We start from the raw sequence: 21,098 nt of genomic DNA, 5'->3' as shown, positions 1-21,098 counted from the left end.
ATGGTATGGTTTGGCTGTGTCCCCACCCAAATCTCACCTCGAATTGTAATAATCCCCATGTGTCAAGGGAAGGGCTAGGTGGAGATAATTGAATCATAGGGGTGGTTTCCCCTACACTGTTCTCATGGTAGTAAATAAGTCTCATGAGATCTGATGGTTTTATAAGTGGGAGTTCCCCTCCACAAGCTCACTTGCCTGCTGTTATGTAAGACATGACTTTGCTCCTTATTAGCCTTCCACCATGATTGTGAGGTCTCCCCAGCCATGTGGAACTGTGAGTCAATTAAACCTCTTACCTTTATAAGTTATCCAGTCTTGGGTATGTCTTTATTAGCAGCCTGAAAACAGACTAATACAAAATCCAAAACACAAACAGATGAATAATAAGTCATGAGATGGAAGCTGTATTAAAAAGTCTCCCAGTAAAGAAAATCCTGGGACCCAGTGGCTTCACTGGTGAATTCCACCAAACATTTAAAGAAGATCTAACACCAATCCTACTCAAATTATTCAGAAAAAAATAGGCAAAAAGGGAATACTTTAAAATTCATTCCACAAGGCTAGTATTGCCCTGATTCCAAAAGCAGACAAAGACACATAAAAAAATTACAGGCCAATATCTCTAATGAATATTGATGCAAAAATCCTCAACAAACTATGAGCAAACCAAATTCAACAATACATTAGAAAGATCATTCATCATGAGCAAGTGCAATCCCTGGGATGCAATGATGGTGAAATGTGTGCAAATCAATCAATATGATACATAATATCAACAGAATGAAGGATAGAAATGTATTAAAATGAGCATTATGACAGACATCAACTGTGTTCAGATTTTATTAAGCTAGCTAGTTTCTATTTAATATTTAAATCTTCCCATAATGAAATGCAGTGATGAACTGTAAAAATCAAGATTAAATAAGAAAATCATTAATAGGGTCAAAGCCTTTATTATTGCTATTATGTATAAGCTGAGAAATGGTTGCTTCTTAAGAAAAAATACATCCTTTATTAAAATATATCCCTTGTTATACTTAGGGCAAGTTACAAACCTCACATTTTTTTTTGACAGGAGAATTGTTCCAGTGAACCCCAGACATGACAAGCAGTCTAGTCTCCAAATTTTATTAGTTGGTTGTTACCATCACACTAATAGACAACCTCCATTTTCCAAGAATAAAACTGTAATATCTGTAGGTCATTTTCCAGCTCGATTTCTCTGCCCAGCTTCTAAAATTAGAACAAAGGTGGGGAAGGATGTGATTAACACAGATTCAGTAAAGCATGTCACACATACTCTCCCCCCACCCCATCCCCAAGCAGTAGGTTACCCTTAAAATGAAACAGATCAGTGCTCTCCATTTAGAATCAAACTGTTGTTATCTAGAGACAGTTTAATGTCATACTATGGGGATTAAGCTTGACTTTGTATTTTGCTGGGCAACTTACATTGGAACTTTCATAGGACAACAGAAGGTCTGACAGAGGAACTTAAAAAAATGATGGAGAAAAACCATATGATTATTTCAACTGATGTTGAAAAAGCATTTAATAAAATTCAACATCCCTTCATGATAAAAAAAAAAACCCTAAAGAAACTGGGGAAACAAGTAACATACCTCAACATAATAAAAGCCATATATGACAGACCCATGGCTAGTACCATACTCAATGAGAAAACAGTGAAAACCTTTTCTTGAAGATCCGTAACACAACAAGGAGGCCCATTGTCAATGCTGTTCTTATATGTAGTACTGGAAGACCTAGCTAGAGCAATCAGACAAGAGCAGAATATAAAGGACATCAAAATTGGAAGGGAAGAAATCAAATTATTCTTGCTTGCTGATGATATGATCATATATTTGCAAAAGCCTAAAAACTCCACAAAAAAGCTACTAGAACTGACAAACAAATTCAGTAAATTTGCAGTATACTAAATCAACATACAAAAATCAGTAGCATTTCTATATGCCAACAGTGAACAGTCTGAAAAATATTTTAAAGTAATCCCATTTACAATGGCCACACATAAAATTATATATCTAGGAATTAACTTAACCAAAGAAGTGGGAAAACTCTATTATAAAAACTGTAAAACACTGATGAGAGAAATTTAAGAGAACACTAAAAATTGGAAAAATATTCCATGTTCAAAATTGGAAGAATTAACTATGTTAAAATGTCCACACTACCTAAAGCAATCTAGAGATTCAACTCTATTCCTATTAAAATACCAAAGACCTTCCCCACAGAACTAGAAAAAACTATTCCAAAATGTATATAGAACCATAAAAAAAAGCTGAATAGACAAAGCTATCCTAACCAAGAATAATAAAACCAAAGAAATCACATTACCTGACTTCAAATTATGCTAAATATATAGTAACCAAAACAGCATGGTACTGGCATGAAAAGACACATAGACCAGTGGAACAGAATAGCAAACCCAGAAAAAAATCCACACATCTACAGTGAAGTCATTTTTGACAAACGTGACAATAACATACATTGGGGAATGGACCGTCTCTTCAATAAATGGTGATGGGAAAACTGGATATCCATATGCAAAAGAATGAAACCAGACCCCTTTCTCTCACCATATACAAAAGTAAAATCAAAATGGATTAAAGACTTGAATCGAACATCTTAAACTATGAAACTACTGCAAGAAAACATTGGGGAAAATATCCAAGACATTGGCCTCGGCAAAAATTTCTTGAGCAATATTCCACAAACACAGGTAACCAAAGCAAAAAATGGACAAATGGGATCACATGAAGTTAGAAAGCTTCTGCACAGCAAAGGATACAATCAACAAAGTGAAGAAATGACCCACAGAGTGGGAGAAAATCTTTGCAAACTACCTTTCTGACACAGGTTTAATAACCAGAATGTATATGGAGCTCAAACAACAATATAGGGAAAAATCTTATAATTCAATAAAAAAAGATCAAAACATTTAAATAGATATTTCTCAAAGGAAGACATACAAATAGCAAACAGGAATATGAAAAGGTGCTCAACATCATTGATCATTAGAGAAATGCAAATCAAAACTACAATGAAATGTCATCCACTCTAGTTAAAAATAGCTTTTATCCAAAACACAGACAATAACAAATGTTGACAAGGATACAGAGAAAAGGGAACACTTGTACATTTTGGGTGGGGGTGTAAATTAGTACAACCACTATGAAGAACAGTTTGGAGGTTCCTCCAAATCTAAAAACGGAGCTACCATACGATCCAGCAATCCTACTGCTGGGTATATACCCAAAAGAAATGAAATCAGTATATCAAAGAGATATCTGAACCTCTATGTTTGTTCCAGCAGTGTTTACCACAGCTAAGATTTGGAAGGGACCCAACAGCCCATCAACAGATAAATGGATAAATAAAATGCAGTAAATATAAACAATGGAATATTATTCAGCCACAAAAAGAATGATATTCAGTCATTTGCAACAATATGCATGGAACTGGAGATCATTATGTTATAAGCCAGGCACAGAAAGACAAACATTACATGTTCTCACTTATTTGTGGGATCTAAAAATAAAAACAATGAAACTCATAGACACAGAGAGTAGAAGGATAGTTTCCAGAGGCTGGGGAGGATAATGGAGTGCAGGTGGGAGGGGGGGAAGGTTAATGGTACAAAAAAATGGTTAGAAAGAAGAAATAAGACCTACTATTTGATAGCACAACAGGGTGACTATAGTTAACAATAGCTTAATTGTACATGTACAAATAACTAAAAGAGTGTAATTGGATTGTTCGTAACTCAAAGGATAAATGTTTGAGAGGATGGATACCTCATTCTCCATGATGTGCTTCTTTCACATCGCATGCCTGTACGAAATATTTCATATACCTCATAAATATATACACCTACTATGTACCCACAAAAATAAACAAGAAAACAAACAAAAAAACCCAACAAACAAACAAACAAACAAACCAAAAAGACAGATCAAAAGACTTAGTCATGCAATGTGAAAAAAAAAGGTAGGGTCTCAAAAGTCAGTTTGTAGCTCTTCTCTCTCATAAATACTCCAACAGTTCACCTGGAGGACTATTGGACAGTACGAGCCTTTTTCATACTCACTCTCTGGGAATGGATACTCTTCTCTAGGAGGCTCAGATACTTGCAAGTCAAGTCTTAATGGGCTTGGCAATAAGGGAGAAGTTGTTGACATACTTCCCGAATCCCAAGAGGTCCTGAATTCTTAATATTGGTAAGGCATCCACAGATCTCAATGATCAATATTTTCATGGCTCCATGCTGTTCCACTTGATAAACGAAATAACTCATGTATTTTATTTAAGTCCAGGAAAACAAGAATTTGTTGAAAACTGACATAGGGCCAGCCATATTTAGGCTACTGGGTTTTTGATGAGCCTCTATTAATGTAATTTTAATTTATGGCTGCACATTATTGAGGTATGATTGACATGTAAAAACTGTACATATTTAATGTATACAACTAAATGAGTCTGAGGATAAGTATATATCCATGAAACCATCAAGTCCATAGACATATCCATCACCTCCCAAAGTTTCCTTCTGTCTTCTTCACTATAATAATTCTTTCTTGTGAGATCACTTAATATAAGAACTATTCTCTTATCAAATTTTAACTATACAATACAGTACTGATAAGTATAAGCACTATGCTGTATGGTGGATCTCCAGGACGTATTTACCTTGCATAACTGAAACTTTGTACCCTTTCATGATCATCTCTCCATTCCCCCCCACCAACCCCTAACAACTACCATGTTTTTGTGTGTATGAGTTTGCCTGTTTTAGATTCTTCAAATAATTGTGATCACATAGTGTTTGTTTTTCTTTGCCTGGCTTATTTAACATAGCATCATATCCTCCAGCTCCATCCATGTTGTCACAAATGGCAGAATTTACTTCTTTTTAAAGGGTGAATAATATTTCACTGTATGTATGTATCACATTTTCTTTATTCATTCATGTGCCAATGGACATTTAGGTTGTTTTCTTGTCTTGGCTATTGTGAATAATGTTGCAATGAACATTGAAATACAAATACTCTTTGAGATCCTGATTTCAATTTCTTTGGATAAATACCTAGAAGTGGGATTGCTAAATCATATGGTAGTTTTATTTTTAATTTTTTGAGAAAACATCACCCTGTTTTCCATAATGGCTGTAACAATTTACACTCTCATCAAAACTGTACAGTTTTCTCCACAATTCTAACCAACATGTGTCATCTTTTATTTTTTAAAAAGTAATGGCCATCCTAACACTTGTGATGTGATATGTTATTGTGATTTTGATTTGCATTTCCCTAATGATTAATAATGCTGAGTGCCTTTCATATACCTTTTGACTATTTGTATGTTTTCTTTGGAAAAAAATGTCTAGTCAGGTCCTTTCTTCCTTCTTAAAGTGGGATATTATTAATTTTTGCTGTTGAGTTGTAGGCATTCCTTATATATTTGATTATTAACACATTTATCAGATATATGGCTGGCAAATATTTTTTCCCATTCCATAAGATGGCTTTTCATTTTTTTTTGATTGTTTCCTTTGCTGCTCAGAGGTTTTCTAGTTTGATGTAGTTCACTTGCTTTTTTTGCTTGTATTTTTGGTTTTACATCTATAAAATCATTGCCAAGACCAATGTGAATGATATTTTCTCTATTGTTTCCTTCTAGGATTTTTATGGATTCTTTCTTTATTCCGTGCAAGTTAATTTTTGTATGTCATCTAAGATAAAGGCCCAATTTCACTTTTTTTGCATGTGAATGTCCAATTTTCCCAACACCATTTAATATTATTTTTAATTTAAAAATACTTACTTATATTTTCATATGTTTTACATTTAATTTTTTGTAGATATTTTAGACTGTTTATTGGTTCACCTTCTTTTAATTCTTAAGTTTTAGTTTTTGTGAGTACATACAATGTGTATACGTTTATGAGTTAGAAGAGACTTTTTTTAATACTTTAACTTCTACGGTACATGTGCACAATGAGCAGGTTTGGTACATAGGTATACATGTGCTATGTTGGTTTGCTGCACCCATCAACACATCATTTACATTAGGTGTTTCTCCTAATGCTATCCCTCTCCCAGCCCCAGACCTCCCAACAGGCCCTGGTGTGTGATGTTCCCCGCCCTGTGTCCAAGTGTTCTCATTATTCAAATCCCATCTATGAGTGAGAACATGTAGTGTTTGGTTTTTTGTCCTTGCGATAGTTTGCTGAGAATGATGGTTTCCAGCTTCATCCATGTCTCTGCAAAGGACATGAACTCATCGTTTTTATGGCTGCATACTATTCCATGCTGTATATGTGCTACATTTTCTTAATCCAGTCTATCATTGATGGACACTTGGGTTGTTTCCAAGTCTTTGGTATTGTGAATAGTGCCGCAATAAACATACGTGTGCATGTGTCTTTATAGAAGCATGATTTATAATCCTTTGGGTATAAACCAAATGAAGGAATTGCTGGGCCAAATGGTAATTCTAGTTCTAGATCCTTGAAAAATCGCCACACTCTCTTAGACAATAATTGAGCTAATCTATACTCCCACCAACAGTGTAAAAGCATTCTTATTTCTCAACATCCTCTCCAGCATCTGTTGTTTCCTGACATTTTAATGATTGCCATTCTAACTGGCGTGACATGGTATTGGGATTTTGATTTACACATCTCTGAAGGCCAGTGATGAGCATTTTTTCATGTGTCTGTAGGCTGCATATATGTCTTCTTTTGAGACATGTCTGTTCATAACCTTTGTCCACTTTTTGATGGGGTTGTTTTTTTCTTGTAAATTTGTTAGAGTTCTTTGTAGATTCTGGATATTAGCCCATTTCATATGGGTAGATTGCAAAAACCTTCTCACATCCTGTAGGATGCCTGTTAACTCGGATGGTAGTTTCTTTTGCTGTGCAGAAGCTCTTTAGTTTAATTAGATCCCATTTGTCTATTTTGGATTTTGTTGCCATTTCTTTTGGTGTTTTAGTCAGGAGGTCCTTGCCAATGCCTATGTCCTGAATGGTATTGCCTAGGTTTTCTTCTAGGGTTTTTATGGTTTTAGGTCTAACATTTAAGTCTTTCATCCATCTTGAATTAATTTTTTATAAGCTGTAAGGAAGGGATCTAGTTTCAGCTTTCTACATGTGGCTAGCCAGTTTTCCCAGCACCATTTATTAAATACGGAATCCTTTCCCCATTTCTTGTTTTTGTGAGGATTGTCAAAGATAAGATGGTGGTAGATGTGTGGTGTTATTTCTGAGGCCTCTGTTCTGTTCCTTTGGTCTATAACTCTCTTTTGGTACTAGTACCATGCTGTTTTGGTTACTGTAGCCTTGTAGTATAGTTTGAAGTCAGGTAGTGTGATGCCTCCAGCTTTGTTCTTTTGACTTAGAATAGTCTTGGCAATGCAGGCTCTTTTTTGGTTTCATATGAACTTCAAAGTAGTTTTTTCCAATTCTGTGAAGAAAGTCATTGGTAGCTTGATGGGGATGGCATTGAATCTATAAATTACTTTGGGCAGTATGGCCATTTTCATGATATAGATTCTTCCTATCCATGAGCATGGAATATTCTTCCATTTGTTTGTGTCCTCTTTTTATTTCGTTGAGCATTGGTTTGTAGTTCTCTTTGAAGAGGTTCTTCACATCCCTTGTAAATTGGATTCCTGCATATTTTATTCTCTTTGTAGCAATTGTGAAAGGGAGTTCACTCAGGATTTGGCTCTCTGTTTGTCTGTTAATGGTGTATAAGAATGCTTGTGATTTTTGCACATTGATTTTCTATCCTGAGACTTTGCTGAAGTTGCTTATCAGCTAAAGGAGATTTTGAGCTGAGACGATGGGGTTATCTAAATATACAATCAAGTCATCAGCAAACAGGGACAATTTGACTTCCTCTTTTCTTAATTGAATACCCTTAATTTCTTTCTCTTGCCTGATTGCCCTGGCCAGAACTTCCAATGCTATGTTGAATAGGACTGCTGAGAGAGGTCATCCTTGCTTGTTCCAGTTTTCAAAGGGAATGCTTCCAGTTTTTGTCCATTCATTATGATATTGGCTGTAGGTTTGTCCTAAATATCTCTTATTATTCTGAGATAAGTCCCATCATTACCTAGTTTATTGAGAGTTTTTAGCATGGAAGGCTGTTGAATTTTGTCAAAGGCCTTTTCTGCATCTATTGAGATAATCGTGTGGTTTTTGTCTTTGGTTCTGTTAATGTGATGGATTAGGTTTATTGATTTGCATATGTTGAACCAGCCTTGCATCCCAGGGAGGAACCCAACTTGATCATGGTGGATAAGCTTTTTGATGTGCTGCTGGATTCGGTTTGCCAGTATTTTATTGAGGATTTTTGCATTGATGTTCATCAGGGATATTGGTCTAAAATTTTCTTTTTTGGTTGTGTCTCTGCCAGGCTTTGGTATTGGATGATTTTGGCCTCATAAAATGAGTTAGGGAGGATTCCCTCTTTTTCTATTGATTGGAATAGTTTCAGAAGGAATGGTGCCAGTCCCTCTTTGTACCTCTGGTAGAATTCAGCTGTGAATCCATCTGGTCCTAGACTCTTTTTGGTTGGTAGGCTATTAATTATTGCCTCAATTTCAGAGCTTGTTGTTGGTCTATTCAGGGATTCAACTTCTTCCTGATTTAGTCTTGGGAGAGTGTATGTGTCCAGGAATTTATCCATTTCTTCTAGATTTTCTAGTTTATTTGCATAGAGGTGTTTATAGTATTCTCTGATGGTAGTTTGTATTTCTGTGGGATCAATGGTGATATCCCCTTTATCATTTTTTATTGCATCTATTTGATTCATCTGTCTTTTCTTTTTTATTAGTCTTGCTAGTGGTCTATCAATTTTGTTGATCTTTTCAAAAAACCAGCTCCTGGATTCATTGATTTTTTGAAGGGTTTTTTTTTATGTCTCTATTTCCTTCAGTTCTGCTCTGATCTTAGTTATTTCTTGCCTTCTGCTAGCTTTGAATGTGTTTGCTGTTGCTTCTATGGTTCTTTTAACTGTGATGTTAGGGTGTCAATTTTAGATCTTTCCTGCTTTCTCTTGTGGGTATTTAGTGCTATAAATTTCCCTCTACACACTGCTTTAAATGTGTCCCTGATATTCTGGTACGTTGTGTCTTTGTTCTCATTGGATTCAAAGAACATCTCTATTTCTGCCTTCATTTCGTTACTACCCAGTAGTCATTCAGGAGCAGGTTGTTCTGTTTCCATGTAGTTGTGCTGTTTTCAGTAAGTTTCTTAATCCTAAGTTCTAATTTGATTGCACTGTGCTCTGAGAGATAGTTTGTTGTGATTTCTTTTTTTTACCTTTGCTGAGGAATGCTTTACTTCCAATTATGTGGTCAATTTTGGAATAATGAGATGTGGTGCTGAGAAGAATGTATATTCTGTTGATTTGGGGTGGAGAGTTCTGTAGATGTCTATTTGGTCTGCTTGGTGCAGAGCTGAGTTCAAGTCTTCGATATCCTTGTTAATCTTCTGTCTTGTTGATCTGTGCAATATTGACAGTGGAGTGTTAAAGTCTCCCATTATTATTGTGTGGGATTCTAAATCTCTTTGTAGGTCTCTAAGGACTTGCTTTATGAATCTGGGTGCTCCTGTATTGGGTGCACATATCTTTAGGATAGTTAGCTCTTCTTGTTGAATTGATTCCTTTACCATTATGTAATGGCCTTCTTTGTCTCTTTTGATCTTTGTTGGTTTAAAGTGTGTTTTACCACAGACTAGGATTGCAACCCCTATTTTATTTATTTTTATTTTTTTTTGCTTTCCATTTGCTTGGTAAATCTTCCTCCATCCCTTTATTTTGAGCCTCTGTGCATCTTTCCACGTGAGATGGGTTTCCTGAATACAGCACACTGATGGGTCTTGACTCTTTATTCAATTTGCCAGTCTGTGTCTTTTAATTGAGGCATTTAGCCCATTTACATTTAAGGTTAATATTTTTGTGTGTTTACTTTATCCTGTCATTATGATGTTAGTTGGTTATTTTGTCCATTAATTGATACCATTTCTCCATGGCATGGATGGTCTTTACAATTTGGCATGTCTTTGCAGTGGCTGGTATCGGTTGTTTCTTTCCATGTTTCATGCTTGCTTTAGGAACTCTTGAAGGCAGTCCTGGTGGTGACAAAATCTCTCAGCATTTGCTTGTCTGTAAAATAATTTATTTCTCCTTCGCTTATGAAGCTTAGTTTGCCTGGATATGTAATTCTGGGTTGAAAATTCTTTTCTACAAGAATGTTGAATGTTGGCCCCCACTCTCTTCTGGCTTGTAGGGTTTCTGCCAGGAGATCCACTGTTAGTCTGATGGGTTTTCTTTTGTGGGTAACTCGACATTTCTCTCTGGCTGCCCTCAACACTTTTTCCTCCATTTCGAACCTTGTGAATCTGACAATTATGTGTCTTGGGATTGCTCTTCTCAAGGAGTATCTTTGTGGTGTTCTCTCTGTTTCCTGAATTTGAATGTTGGCCTGCCTTGCTAGGTTAGGGAAATTCTCCTGGATAATATCTTGAAGAGTCTTTTCCAACTTGGTTCCATTCTCCCCATCACTTTCAGGTACACCAATCAAACACAGATTTGGTCTTTTTACATAGTCCCACATTTCTTGGACACTTTGTTTGTTTCTTTCTACTTTTTTCTGTAACCTTGTCTTCTGGCTTTATTTCATTAATTTAATCTTCAATCACTGATACCCTTTCTTCCACTTCATCGAATCGGGTATTGAAGCTTGTGCACGTGTCACGAAGTTCTCAAACCATGGTTTTCAGCTCCATTAGGTCATTTACAGTCTTCTCTACGCTAGTTACTCTAGTTAGCCATTCATCTAATCTTTTTTCAAGGGTTTTAGCTTCCTTGTGATGAGTTTGAACATCCTCTTTTAGTTTGGAAAAGTTTGTTATTACTGACCTGCTGAAGCCTACCTCTGTCAACTTGTCAAAGTCATACTCCATCCAGATTTGTTCTGTTGCTGTTGAGGAGCTGTGATCCTTTGGAGTAGAAGAGGCACTCTGATTTTTAGAATTTTCAGCTTTTCTTCTCTGGTTTCTCCTCATCTTTGTGGTTTTATCTACCTTCAGTCTTTGATGTTGGTGACTTACAGATGGGGTTTTGATGTAGATGACCTTTTTGTTGATGTTGATGGTATTCATTTCTGTTTGTTAGTTTTCCTTCTAACAGTCAGGTCCCTCAGCTGCAGAGCTGTTGGCATTTGCTGGAGGTCCACTCCAGACCCTGTTTGCCTGGGTATCACCAGCGGAGGCTGCAGAACAGCATATATTGCAGAACAGCAAATATTGCTGTCTGATCCTTCCTCTGGAAGCTTTGCCCCAGAGGGGTAGCCGCCTATATGAGGTGTCTGTCAGCCCTTACTAGGAGGTGTCTCCTAGTTAGGTTACATGGGGGTCAGGGACCCACTTGAGGAGGCAGTCTGTCCATTCTCAAAGCTCAAACACCATGCTGGGAGAACCACTGCTCTTCAGAGCTGCCAGACAGGGCCATTTAAGTCTGCAGAAGTTGTCTGATGCCTTTTGTTCAACTATGTCCTGCCCACAGAGGTGGAGTCTAGAGGCAGTAGGCCTTGTTGAGCTGCGGTGGGCTCTGCCCAGTTCGAGCATCCAGGCTGCTTTATTTATGTACTCAAGCATCAGCAATGGTGGACGCCCCTCCCCCAGTCAGGCTGCCACCTCGCAGTTTGATCTCAGATGACTGCACTAGAAGTGAGCAAGGCTCTGTGGGTCTGGGACTCGCCAAGCCAGGCATGGGAATCTCCTTGTCTGCCGGTTGCTAAGACCTTGGGAAAAGTGCAGTATTGGGGTGGGAGTGTCCTGTTTTTCCAGGTAGTCTGCCATGGCTTCCTTTGGGTAGGAAAGGGATATCCTCCAACCCCTTTCACTTCCTGGGAGACGTGACGCCCTGCCCTGCTTCAGCTCACCCTCTGTGGGCTGTACCCACTGTCCAACCAGTCCCAATGAGATGAACCAGGTACCTCAGTTGGAAATGCGGAAATCACCCGTCTTCTGCTTTGATCACGCTGGGAGCTGCAGCCTGGAGCTGTTCCTATTTGGCCATCTTGGAACACCTCCCCACCCCGAGTTAGAGGAGACATTTTAATACAAGGATGCAATACACAGTAATCACATCAGGTTAAATAAGCTATCTACAGCATAAAGCATTTTTTCCTTTGTGTTGCAAACAATCCAGTTACACTCTTCTAGTTATTTTAAAATGTATGATTAAACTATTTTTATTATAGTCACTCTCTTGTGCTAGCAAGTAGTAGGTCCAATACATTCTTTCAATTATTTTTTGCACCAATTAAGCATCTCCACTTCCCCACACCACTGAATTACCCTTTCCAACCTATGGTAAACATCCTTCTACTCTCTATCCCCATGAGTTCAATTGCTTCAATTTTTAGTTCCCATAAATAAGCCTGAACATGTGAAGTTTGTGTTTCTGTGCTTGGCTTATTTCACTTAGCATAATAGCTTCCAATTCCATTCATGTTGTTGCAAATGACAGAATTTCAATCTTTTTTATGGCTAAATAATACTCAATTGTGTATATATACTTTTTCTTTATCCATTGATTTGTTGATGAACACTTCAATTGCTTCCAAGTATCAGCTATTGTTGATAGTGGTGCAATAAATATGAAAGTGCAGATATCTCCTAGATATAATGCTTTCCTTTCTTTTGGTTATATATCCAGCAGTAGCATTGCTGGATCATATGGCAACACTATTTTTATTTCTTGAGGAACTCCAAACTGTTCTCCATGGTGGTTGTACTAACTTACAACCCCACCCAAAATGTACAAGTGTTCCCTTTTCTCTGCATCTTTGCCAACATTTGTTATTGTCTGTGTTTTGGATAAAAGCCATTTTAACTGGAGTGACATGATATTTCATTGTAGTTTTGATTTGTATTTCTCTGATGATCAGGGATGTTGAGCACCTTTTCATATGCTTGTTTGCCACTTGTATGTATTCTTTTGAGAAATGTCTTTTTAATTTTTTTGCTCTTTCTTTAATTGGATTATAAGATTTTTCCCTAAAGAGTTGTTTGAGTTCCTTACACATTCTGGTTCTCAAACCCTTGTCAGAAAGGTAGTTTGCAAAGATTTTCTCACACTCTGTGGGTCGTTTCTTCACTTTGTTGATTGTATTCTTTGTTGTGCAGAGCTTTCTAACTTCATGTGATCCCATTTGTCCATTTTTGCTTTGGCTACCTGTGCTTGTGGAATACTGCTTAAGAAATTTTTGCCCAGGCCAAAGTCCTGGAGATTTTCCCCAATGTTTTCTTGTGGTAGAAACTTTAACTTTACCATTTTACTTTAACATGTTTGGTTCAAGTCTTTAATCCATTTTGATTTTACTTTTGTATATGGTGAGAAAAAGGGGTCTGGTTTCATGCTTTTGCATATGGATATCCAGTTTTCCCAGCACCATTTATTGAAGAGATGTTCCATTCCCCAATGTATGTTATTGGCACCTTTGTCAAAAATGACTTCACTGTAGATATGGATTTATTTCCAGGTTTTGCATTCTGTTCCACCAGTCTATGTGTCTTTTCCTGCCATTACTGTGCTGTTTTGGTTAATATAGATTTTGCATAATTTGTAGTCAGGTATTATGATTCCTTCAGTTTTGTTGTTTTTCATTAGGATAGCTTTGGCTATTTTAGGTATTTTGTGGTACCATATAAATTTTAGGATTGTATTTTCTATTTCTCTGAAGAGTGCCATTAGTGTTTTGATTGAGATTGCATTGAACCTGTAGATTGCTTTTTGTAGTATATATTAATATTGATTTTTCCAGTACATGAGCATGGAATATCTTTCCAGCTTATTGTTGTCTTCTTCAATTTATTGCATCAATGTTTTATAGTTTTCAATGTCAGGATATTTTATTTCTTTGGTTAAATTAATTTCAACGCATTTTCTTTAATTTTAGCTATTGTAAATGGAATTGCTTTCTTGATTCTTATTTCAGATGGTTTTCTCTTGGCATTAAGAAATTCTACTGATTTTTGCATGTTGACTTTTTATCCTGAAACTTTACTGAATTTATCTGTTCTCATAGTTTTTGTGGAATCTTTGGAATTTTCCAAATATAAAATCATATCATCTGCACACAAGAATAATTTGTCTTCTGCCTTTCTGATTTGTATGCCCTTTATTTCCTTCTCTTGTCTGATTGCTTTAGTTAGGTCTTCCCATACTACGTGAAATAACAGTGGTGACAATGGGCATCCTTATTGTGGTCCAGATCTTAGGCAAAGGCTTTAAATTTTTCCTGTTCAGTATAGTACTAGCTGTGGGTCTGTCATATATGGCTTTTATTAGTTGGAGGTATATTCTATCGATACCCAGTTTTTAAATAATTTTTAACATAAAGTTATGTTGAATTTTTATTAAATGCATTTTTAGCATCAATTGAAATGATCAAGAATGATCATTTCAATACAAGAATGAATAATTTTTGCCATTCATTCTGTTGATATGATGCATCAAATTGATTAATTTGCATATTCTGAACCACCCTTGAATCTCTGGGATAAATCCCAGATGGTTATGATGAAAGATCTTTTTAATGTATTGTTGAATTCTTTCTGCTACAATTTTCTAGAGAATTTTTGCATCAATACTTATCAGTGATACTGGCCTGTAGTTTTCTTTGTTTGGTATCTCTGTCTGGTTTTGGTTTATACTGGCCTCATGGAATAAGTTTGGAAGTACTCCCTCATCTTCTAGTTTTTGAAATAGTTTGAGTAGGAGTGGTATTTGTTCTTCTTTAAATGTCTGATAAAATTTAGCTGTGAATGTATCAGGTCCCAGACGTTTCTTAGCTTAGACAATTTCAACTACAGCTTCAATCTCATTACCTGTTTTTGGTCTGTTCATGTTTCAAATTTCCTTGTGGTTCATTGCTAGTAGGCTGTATGTTTCTAGCAATTTATCCTTTTCATTTAGATTTTCTAATTTATTGGCATATAGTTGCCCATAGTAGCCACTAATGATCCTTTGAATTTCTGTAGTATCATTTATAACATCTCTTTTTCATCTCTGATTTTATTTATTTGGATCTCTTTTTTGTTTTTCTTAGTCTGACTAAAGGGTTGTCAGTTTTGTTTAACTTTTCAAAAAAGCAATTTTTGTGTAGTTGATCCTTGGTATTATTTTCTTTTTCTCAAATTCATTTATTTATTTGTTATCTGTAGTATATCTTCTAATAATTTAGGGTTTTGTTTGCTCTTGCTCTTCTAGTTCTTTAAGATGCATCATTAGATTGCTTATTTAAAGTTTATCTTGTCTTTTGAGATAGGTATTTATAGCGATCAACTTCCTTCTTCATACTGGTTTTGCTGTATCACATAGGTTTTGGTATATTGGGTATTCACTTGTTTCAAGAAATGTTTTAATTTTTTTCTTAATTTCTTTGTTGATTCACTGGTCATTGAGGAGGTTACATTTAATTTTCATGTGCTTGTATAATTTCCAAAATTATTCTTATTAATTTCTAGTTATATTCCATTATGTCCAGAGAAGAAGCTTGATATTATTTCAATTTTTTGAGTGTTTTAAGACTTGTTTGTTACCTAAAATATGATGTTTCTTTGAGAATGATACTTATGCCAAGGAAAAAATACTTATTCTAGAGCCATTGGATGAAATGTTCTGTAATTATTTATTAGATTTATGTGGTCTATAGTGCAGATTAAGTTTGATTATTCTTTGTTGATTTCCTGTCTGGAACATCTGTCTAATACTGAAAAAGGGGTACAGGAGTCTCCAGCTCTAATTGTATTGGGGTCTCTCTCTTTTTAGCTCTAATGATAATTGCTTTATATATCTGAGTGCTCCAGTGTTGGACTCATATATATTTACAATTGTTATATACTCTTGCTCAGTGGACACCTTTGTCATTGTGTATTGACCTTCTACTATCTTCTTATTGTTTTGGTCTTGAAATCTACTTTGTCTGATAAAAGTATAGCTACTGGTGGCTTATTTAAGTTTCCAATGGCATGCAATACAATTTTCCATCCCTTTATTTTTATTGTATATGTTTATAGACGAAATGTGATTCTTGTAGGTAACAAATCACTGGGTCCAGATTTTTTATTTTTTTATTTTTTTTAATTTTATTATTATTATACATTAAGTTTTAGGGTATATGTGCACAATGTGCAGGTTAGTTACATATGTATACATGTGCCATGGTGGGGTGCTGCACCCATTAACTTGTCATTTAGCATTAGGTATATCTCCTAATGTTATCCCTCCCCCCTCCCCCGACCCCGCAACAGTCCCCAGAGTGTGACGTTCCCCTTCCTGTGTCCATGTGTTCTCATTGTTCAATTCCCACATGTGAGTGAGAACATGCAGTGTTTGGATTATTGTCCTTGTGATAGCTTACTGAGAATGATGATTTCCAATTTCATCCATGTCCCTACAAAGGACATGAACTTATCATTTTTTATGGCTGCATAATATTCCATGGTATATATATACCACATTTTCTTAATCAAGTCTATTGTTGTTGGACATTTGGCTTGGATCCAAGACTTTGCTATTGTGAATAGTGCCACAATAAACATATGTGTGCATGTGTTTTTACAGCAGCATGATTTATAGTCCTTTGGGTATATACCCAGTAATGGCATGGCTGGGTCAAATGGTATTTCTAGTTCTAGATCCCTGAGGAATCGCCACACTGACTTCCACAATGGTTGAACTAGTTTACAGTCCCACCAACAGTGTAAAAGTGTTCCTATTTCTCCACATCCTCTCCAGCACCTGTTGTTTCCTGATTTTTAATGATTGCCATTCTAACTGGTGTGAGATAATATCTCACTGTGGTTTTGACTTGCATTTCTCTGATGGCCAGTGATGGTGAGCATGTTTTCATGTGTTTTTTGGCTGCATAAATGTCTTTTTTTGAGAAGTGTCTGTTCATGTCCTTTGCCCACTTTTTGATAGGGTTGTTTGTTTTTTTCCTGTAAATTTATTGGAGTTCTTGTAGATTCTGGATATTAGCCCTTTGTCAGATGAGTAGATTGCAAAAATTTTCTCCCATTTTGTAGGTTGCCTGTTCACTCTGATGGTAGTTTCTTTTGCTGTGCAGAAGCTCTTTAGTTTAATTAGATCCCATTTGTCAATTTTTGCTTATGTTGCCATTGCTTTTGGTGTTTTAGACATGAAGTCCTTGCCCATGCCTATGTCCTGAATGGTATTGCCTAGGTTTTCTTCTAGGGTTTTTATGGTTTTAGGGCTAATATTTAAGTGTTTAATCCATCTTGAATTAATTTTTGTATGAAGTGTAAGGAAGGGATCCAGTTTCAGCTTTCTACATATGGCTGGCCAGTTTTCCCAGCACCATTTATTAAATATGGAATTCTTTACCCATTGCTTGTTTTTCTCAGGATTGTCAAAGATCAAATAGTTGTAGATATGTGGCGTTATTTCTGAGGGCTCTGTTCTGTTCCATTGATCTATATCTCTGTTTTGGTACCAGTACCATGCTGTTTTGGTTACTGTAGCGTTGCAGTATAGTTTGAAGTCAGGTAGCGTGATGCCTCCAGCTTTGTTCTTTTGGCTTAGGCCTGACTTGGCGATGCGGGCTCTTTTTTGGTTCCATATGAACTTTAAAGTAGTTTTTTCCAATTCTGTGAAGAAAGTCATTGGTAGCTTGATGGGGATGGCATTGAATCTATAAATTACCTTGGGCAGTATGGCCATTTTCGTGATAATGATTCTTCCTACTCATGATCATGGAATGTTCTACCATTTCTTTCTATCCTATTTTATTTCATTGAGCAGTGGTTTGTAGTTCTCCTTGAAGAGGTCCTTCACATCCCTTGTAAGTTGGATTCCTAGGTATTTTATTCTCTTTGAAGCAATTGTGAATGGGAGTTCACTCATGATTTGGCTGTCTGTTTGTCTGTTATTGGTGTATAAGAATGTGATTTCTGCAGATTGATTTTGTATCCTGAGACTTTGCTGAAGTTGCTTATCAGCTTAAGGAGATTTTGGGCTGAGATGATGGGGTTTTCTAGGTATAGAATCATGTCATCTGCAAACATGGACAATTTGACTTCCTCTTTTCTTATTGAATGCCCTTTATTTCCTTCTCCTGCCTGATTGCCCTGGCCAGAACTTCCAATACTATGTTGAATAGGAGTGGTGAGAGAGGGCACCCCTGTCTTGTGCCAGTTTTCAAAGGGAATATTTCCAGTTTTTGCCCATTCAGTATGATGTTGGCTGTGGGTTTGTCATAGATAGCTCTTATTATTTTGAGATATGTCCCATCAATACCTAATTTATTGAGAGTTTTTAACATGAAGGGCTGTTGAATTTTGTCAAAGGCCATTTCTGCATCTATTGAGATAATCATGTGGTTTTTGTCTTTGGTTCTGTTTATATTCTGGATTACATTTATTGATTTGCATATATTGAACCAGCCTTGCATGCCAGGGATGAAGCCCACTTTATCATGGTGGATAAGCTTTTTGATGTGCTGCTGGATTAGGTTTTCCAGTATTTTATTGAGGAATTTTGCACCGATGTTCATCAAGGATATTGGTCTAAAATTTTCTTTTTTGGTTGTGTCTCTGCCCGGCTTTGGTATCAGGATGATGCTGGCCTCATAAAATGAGTTAGGGAGGATTCCCTCTTTTTCTGTTGATTGGAATAGTTTCAGAAGGAATGGTACCAGTTCCTCCTTGTACCTCTGGTAGAATTCCGCTGTGAATTCATCTGGTCCTGGACCCTTTTTGGTTGGTAAGGTATTCATTATTGCCACAATTTCAGAGCCTGTTATTGGTCTATGCAGAGATTCAACTTCTTCCTGGTTTAGTCTTGGGTGGGTGTATGTGTTGAGGAATTTATCCATTTCTTCTAGATTTTCTAGTTTATTTGCGTAGAGGTGTTTATAGTATTATCTGATGGTAGTTTGTATTTCTGTGGGATTGGTGGTGATATCCCCTTTATCATTTTTTATTGCGTCTATTTGATTCTTCTCTCTTTTTTTCTTTATTAGTCTTGTTAGCGGTCTATCAATTTTGTTGATCATTTCAAAAACCAGCTCCTGGATTCATTAATTTTTTGAAGGGTTTTTTGTCTCTCTTTCCTTCAGTTCTGCTGTGATTTTAGTTATTTCTTGCCTTCTGCTAGCTTTTCAATATATTTGCTCTTGCTTTTCTAGTTCTTTTAATTGTGATGTTAGGGTGTCAATTTTGGATCTTTCCTACTTTCTCTTGTGGGCATTTAGTGCTATAAATTTCCTTCAGCCCACCACTTTGAATATGCCCAGAGATTCTGGTATGTTGTGTCTTTTTTCTCATTGGCTTCAAAGAACATCTTTATTTCTGACTTCATTTTGTTATGTACCCAGTAGTCATTCATGAGCAGGTTGTTCAGTTTCCATGTAGTTGAGTGGTTTTCAGTGAGTTTCTTAATCCTGAGTTCTAGTTTGTTTGCACTGTGGTCTGAGAGACAGTTTGTTATAATTTCTGATCTTTTACATTTGCTGAGGAGAGCTTTACTTCCAACTATGCGGTTAGTTTTCGAATAGGTGTGGTGTGGTGCTGAAAAAAATGTATATTCTGCTGATTTGTGGTGGAGAGTTCTGTACATGTCTATTAGGTCCGCTTGGTGCAGAGCTGAGTTCAATTCCTGGGTATCCTTGTTAACTTTCTGTCTCATTGATCTACCTAATGTTGACAGTGGGGTGTTAAAATCTCCCATTATTATTGTGTGGGAGTCTAAGTCTCTTTGTAGGTCACTCAGGACTTGCTTTATGAATCTTGGTGCTCCTGTATTGAGTGCATATATATTTAGGATAGTTAGCTGTTCTTGTTGAATTGATCCCTTTACCATTATGTAATGGCCTTCTTTGTCTCTTTTGATCTTTGTTGGTTTAAAGTCTGTTTTATCAGAGACTAGGATTGCAACCTCTGCCTTTTTTTGTTTTCCATTTGCTTGGTAGATCTTCCTCCATCCTTTTATTTTGACCCTATGTGAGTCTCTGCATGTGAGATGGGTTTCCTGAATACAGCATACTGATGGGTCTTGACTCTTTATCCAATTTGGAGTCTGTGTCTTTTAATTGGAGCATTTAGTCCATTTACATTTAAAGTTAATATTGTTATGTGTGAATTTGATCCTTGTCATTATGATGTTAGCTGGTTATTTTGCTCATTAGTTGATGCAGTTCTTCCTAGCCTCAATGGTCTTTAAAATTTGGCATGTTTTTGCAGTGGGTGGTACCGATTGTTCCTTTCCATGTTTAGTGCTTCCTTCAGGATCTCTTTTAGGGCAGGGCTGGTGGTGACAAAATCTCTCAGCATTTGCTTGTCTGTAAAGGATTTTATTTCTCCTTCACTTATGAAGCTTAGTTTGGCTGGATATGAAATTCTGGGTTGAAAATTCTTTTCTTTAAGAATGTTGAATATTGGCCCCCACTCTCTTCTGGCTTGTAGAGTTTCTGCTGAGAGATTTGCTATTAGTCTGATGGGCTTCCCTTTGTAGGTAACCCGACCTTTCGCTCTGGCTGCCCTTAACATTTTTTCCTTCATTTCAACTTTGGAGAATCTGACAATTATGTTTCTTGGAGTTGCTCTTCCCGAGGAGTATCTTTGTGGTGTTCTCTGTATTTCCTGAATCTGAATGTTGGCCTGCCTTGCTAGATTGGGGAAGATCTACTGGATAATATCCTGCAGAGTGTTTTCCAACTTGGTCCCATTCTCCCCGTCACTTTCAGGTATACCAATCAGATGTAGATTTGGTCTTTTCACGTAGTCCCATATATCTTGGAGGCTTTGTTCATTTCTTTTTATTGTTTTTTCTCTAAACTTCCCTTTTCACTTCATTTCATTCATTTCATCTTCCATCACTGACACCCTTTCTTCCAGTTGATCATGTTGGCCCCTGAGGCTTCTGCATTCTTCACGTATTTCTCCAGCCTTGGCTTTCAGCTCCATCACCTGCTTTAAGTACTTCTCTGTCTTGATTTTTCTAGTTATGCATTCGTCTAAATTTTTTTGAAAAT

The 21,098-nt window shown here is 36.5% G+C and overlaps 1 long non-coding RNA gene across 1 annotated transcript in view; it reads right to left on the bottom strand.

Annotated features, from left to right (window-relative positions):
- Window positions 1-302: 302 nt before the first annotated feature.
- Window positions 303-21,098, bottom strand: part of LOC129530150 (uncharacterized) — a 304,176-nt gene continuing 283,380 nt past the window's right edge. Inside the window, exon 3 of the long non-coding RNA XR_008675697.2 lies at window positions 303-1,233. This is a non-coding gene — a long non-coding RNA (uncharacterized lncRNA). The remainder of the gene's footprint in view (window positions 1,234-21,098) is intronic.

Source organism: Gorilla gorilla, chromosome X (assembly GCF_029281585.2).
Source record: "Gorilla gorilla gorilla isolate KB3781 chromosome X, NHGRI_mGorGor1-v2.1_pri, whole genome shotgun sequence".
Lineage (NCBI taxonomy): Eukaryota > Metazoa > Chordata > Mammalia > Primates > Hominidae > Gorilla > Gorilla gorilla.
Note: the sequence above shows the minus strand (reverse complement) of the source record. Positions and strands in the feature narration are given on the sequence as shown.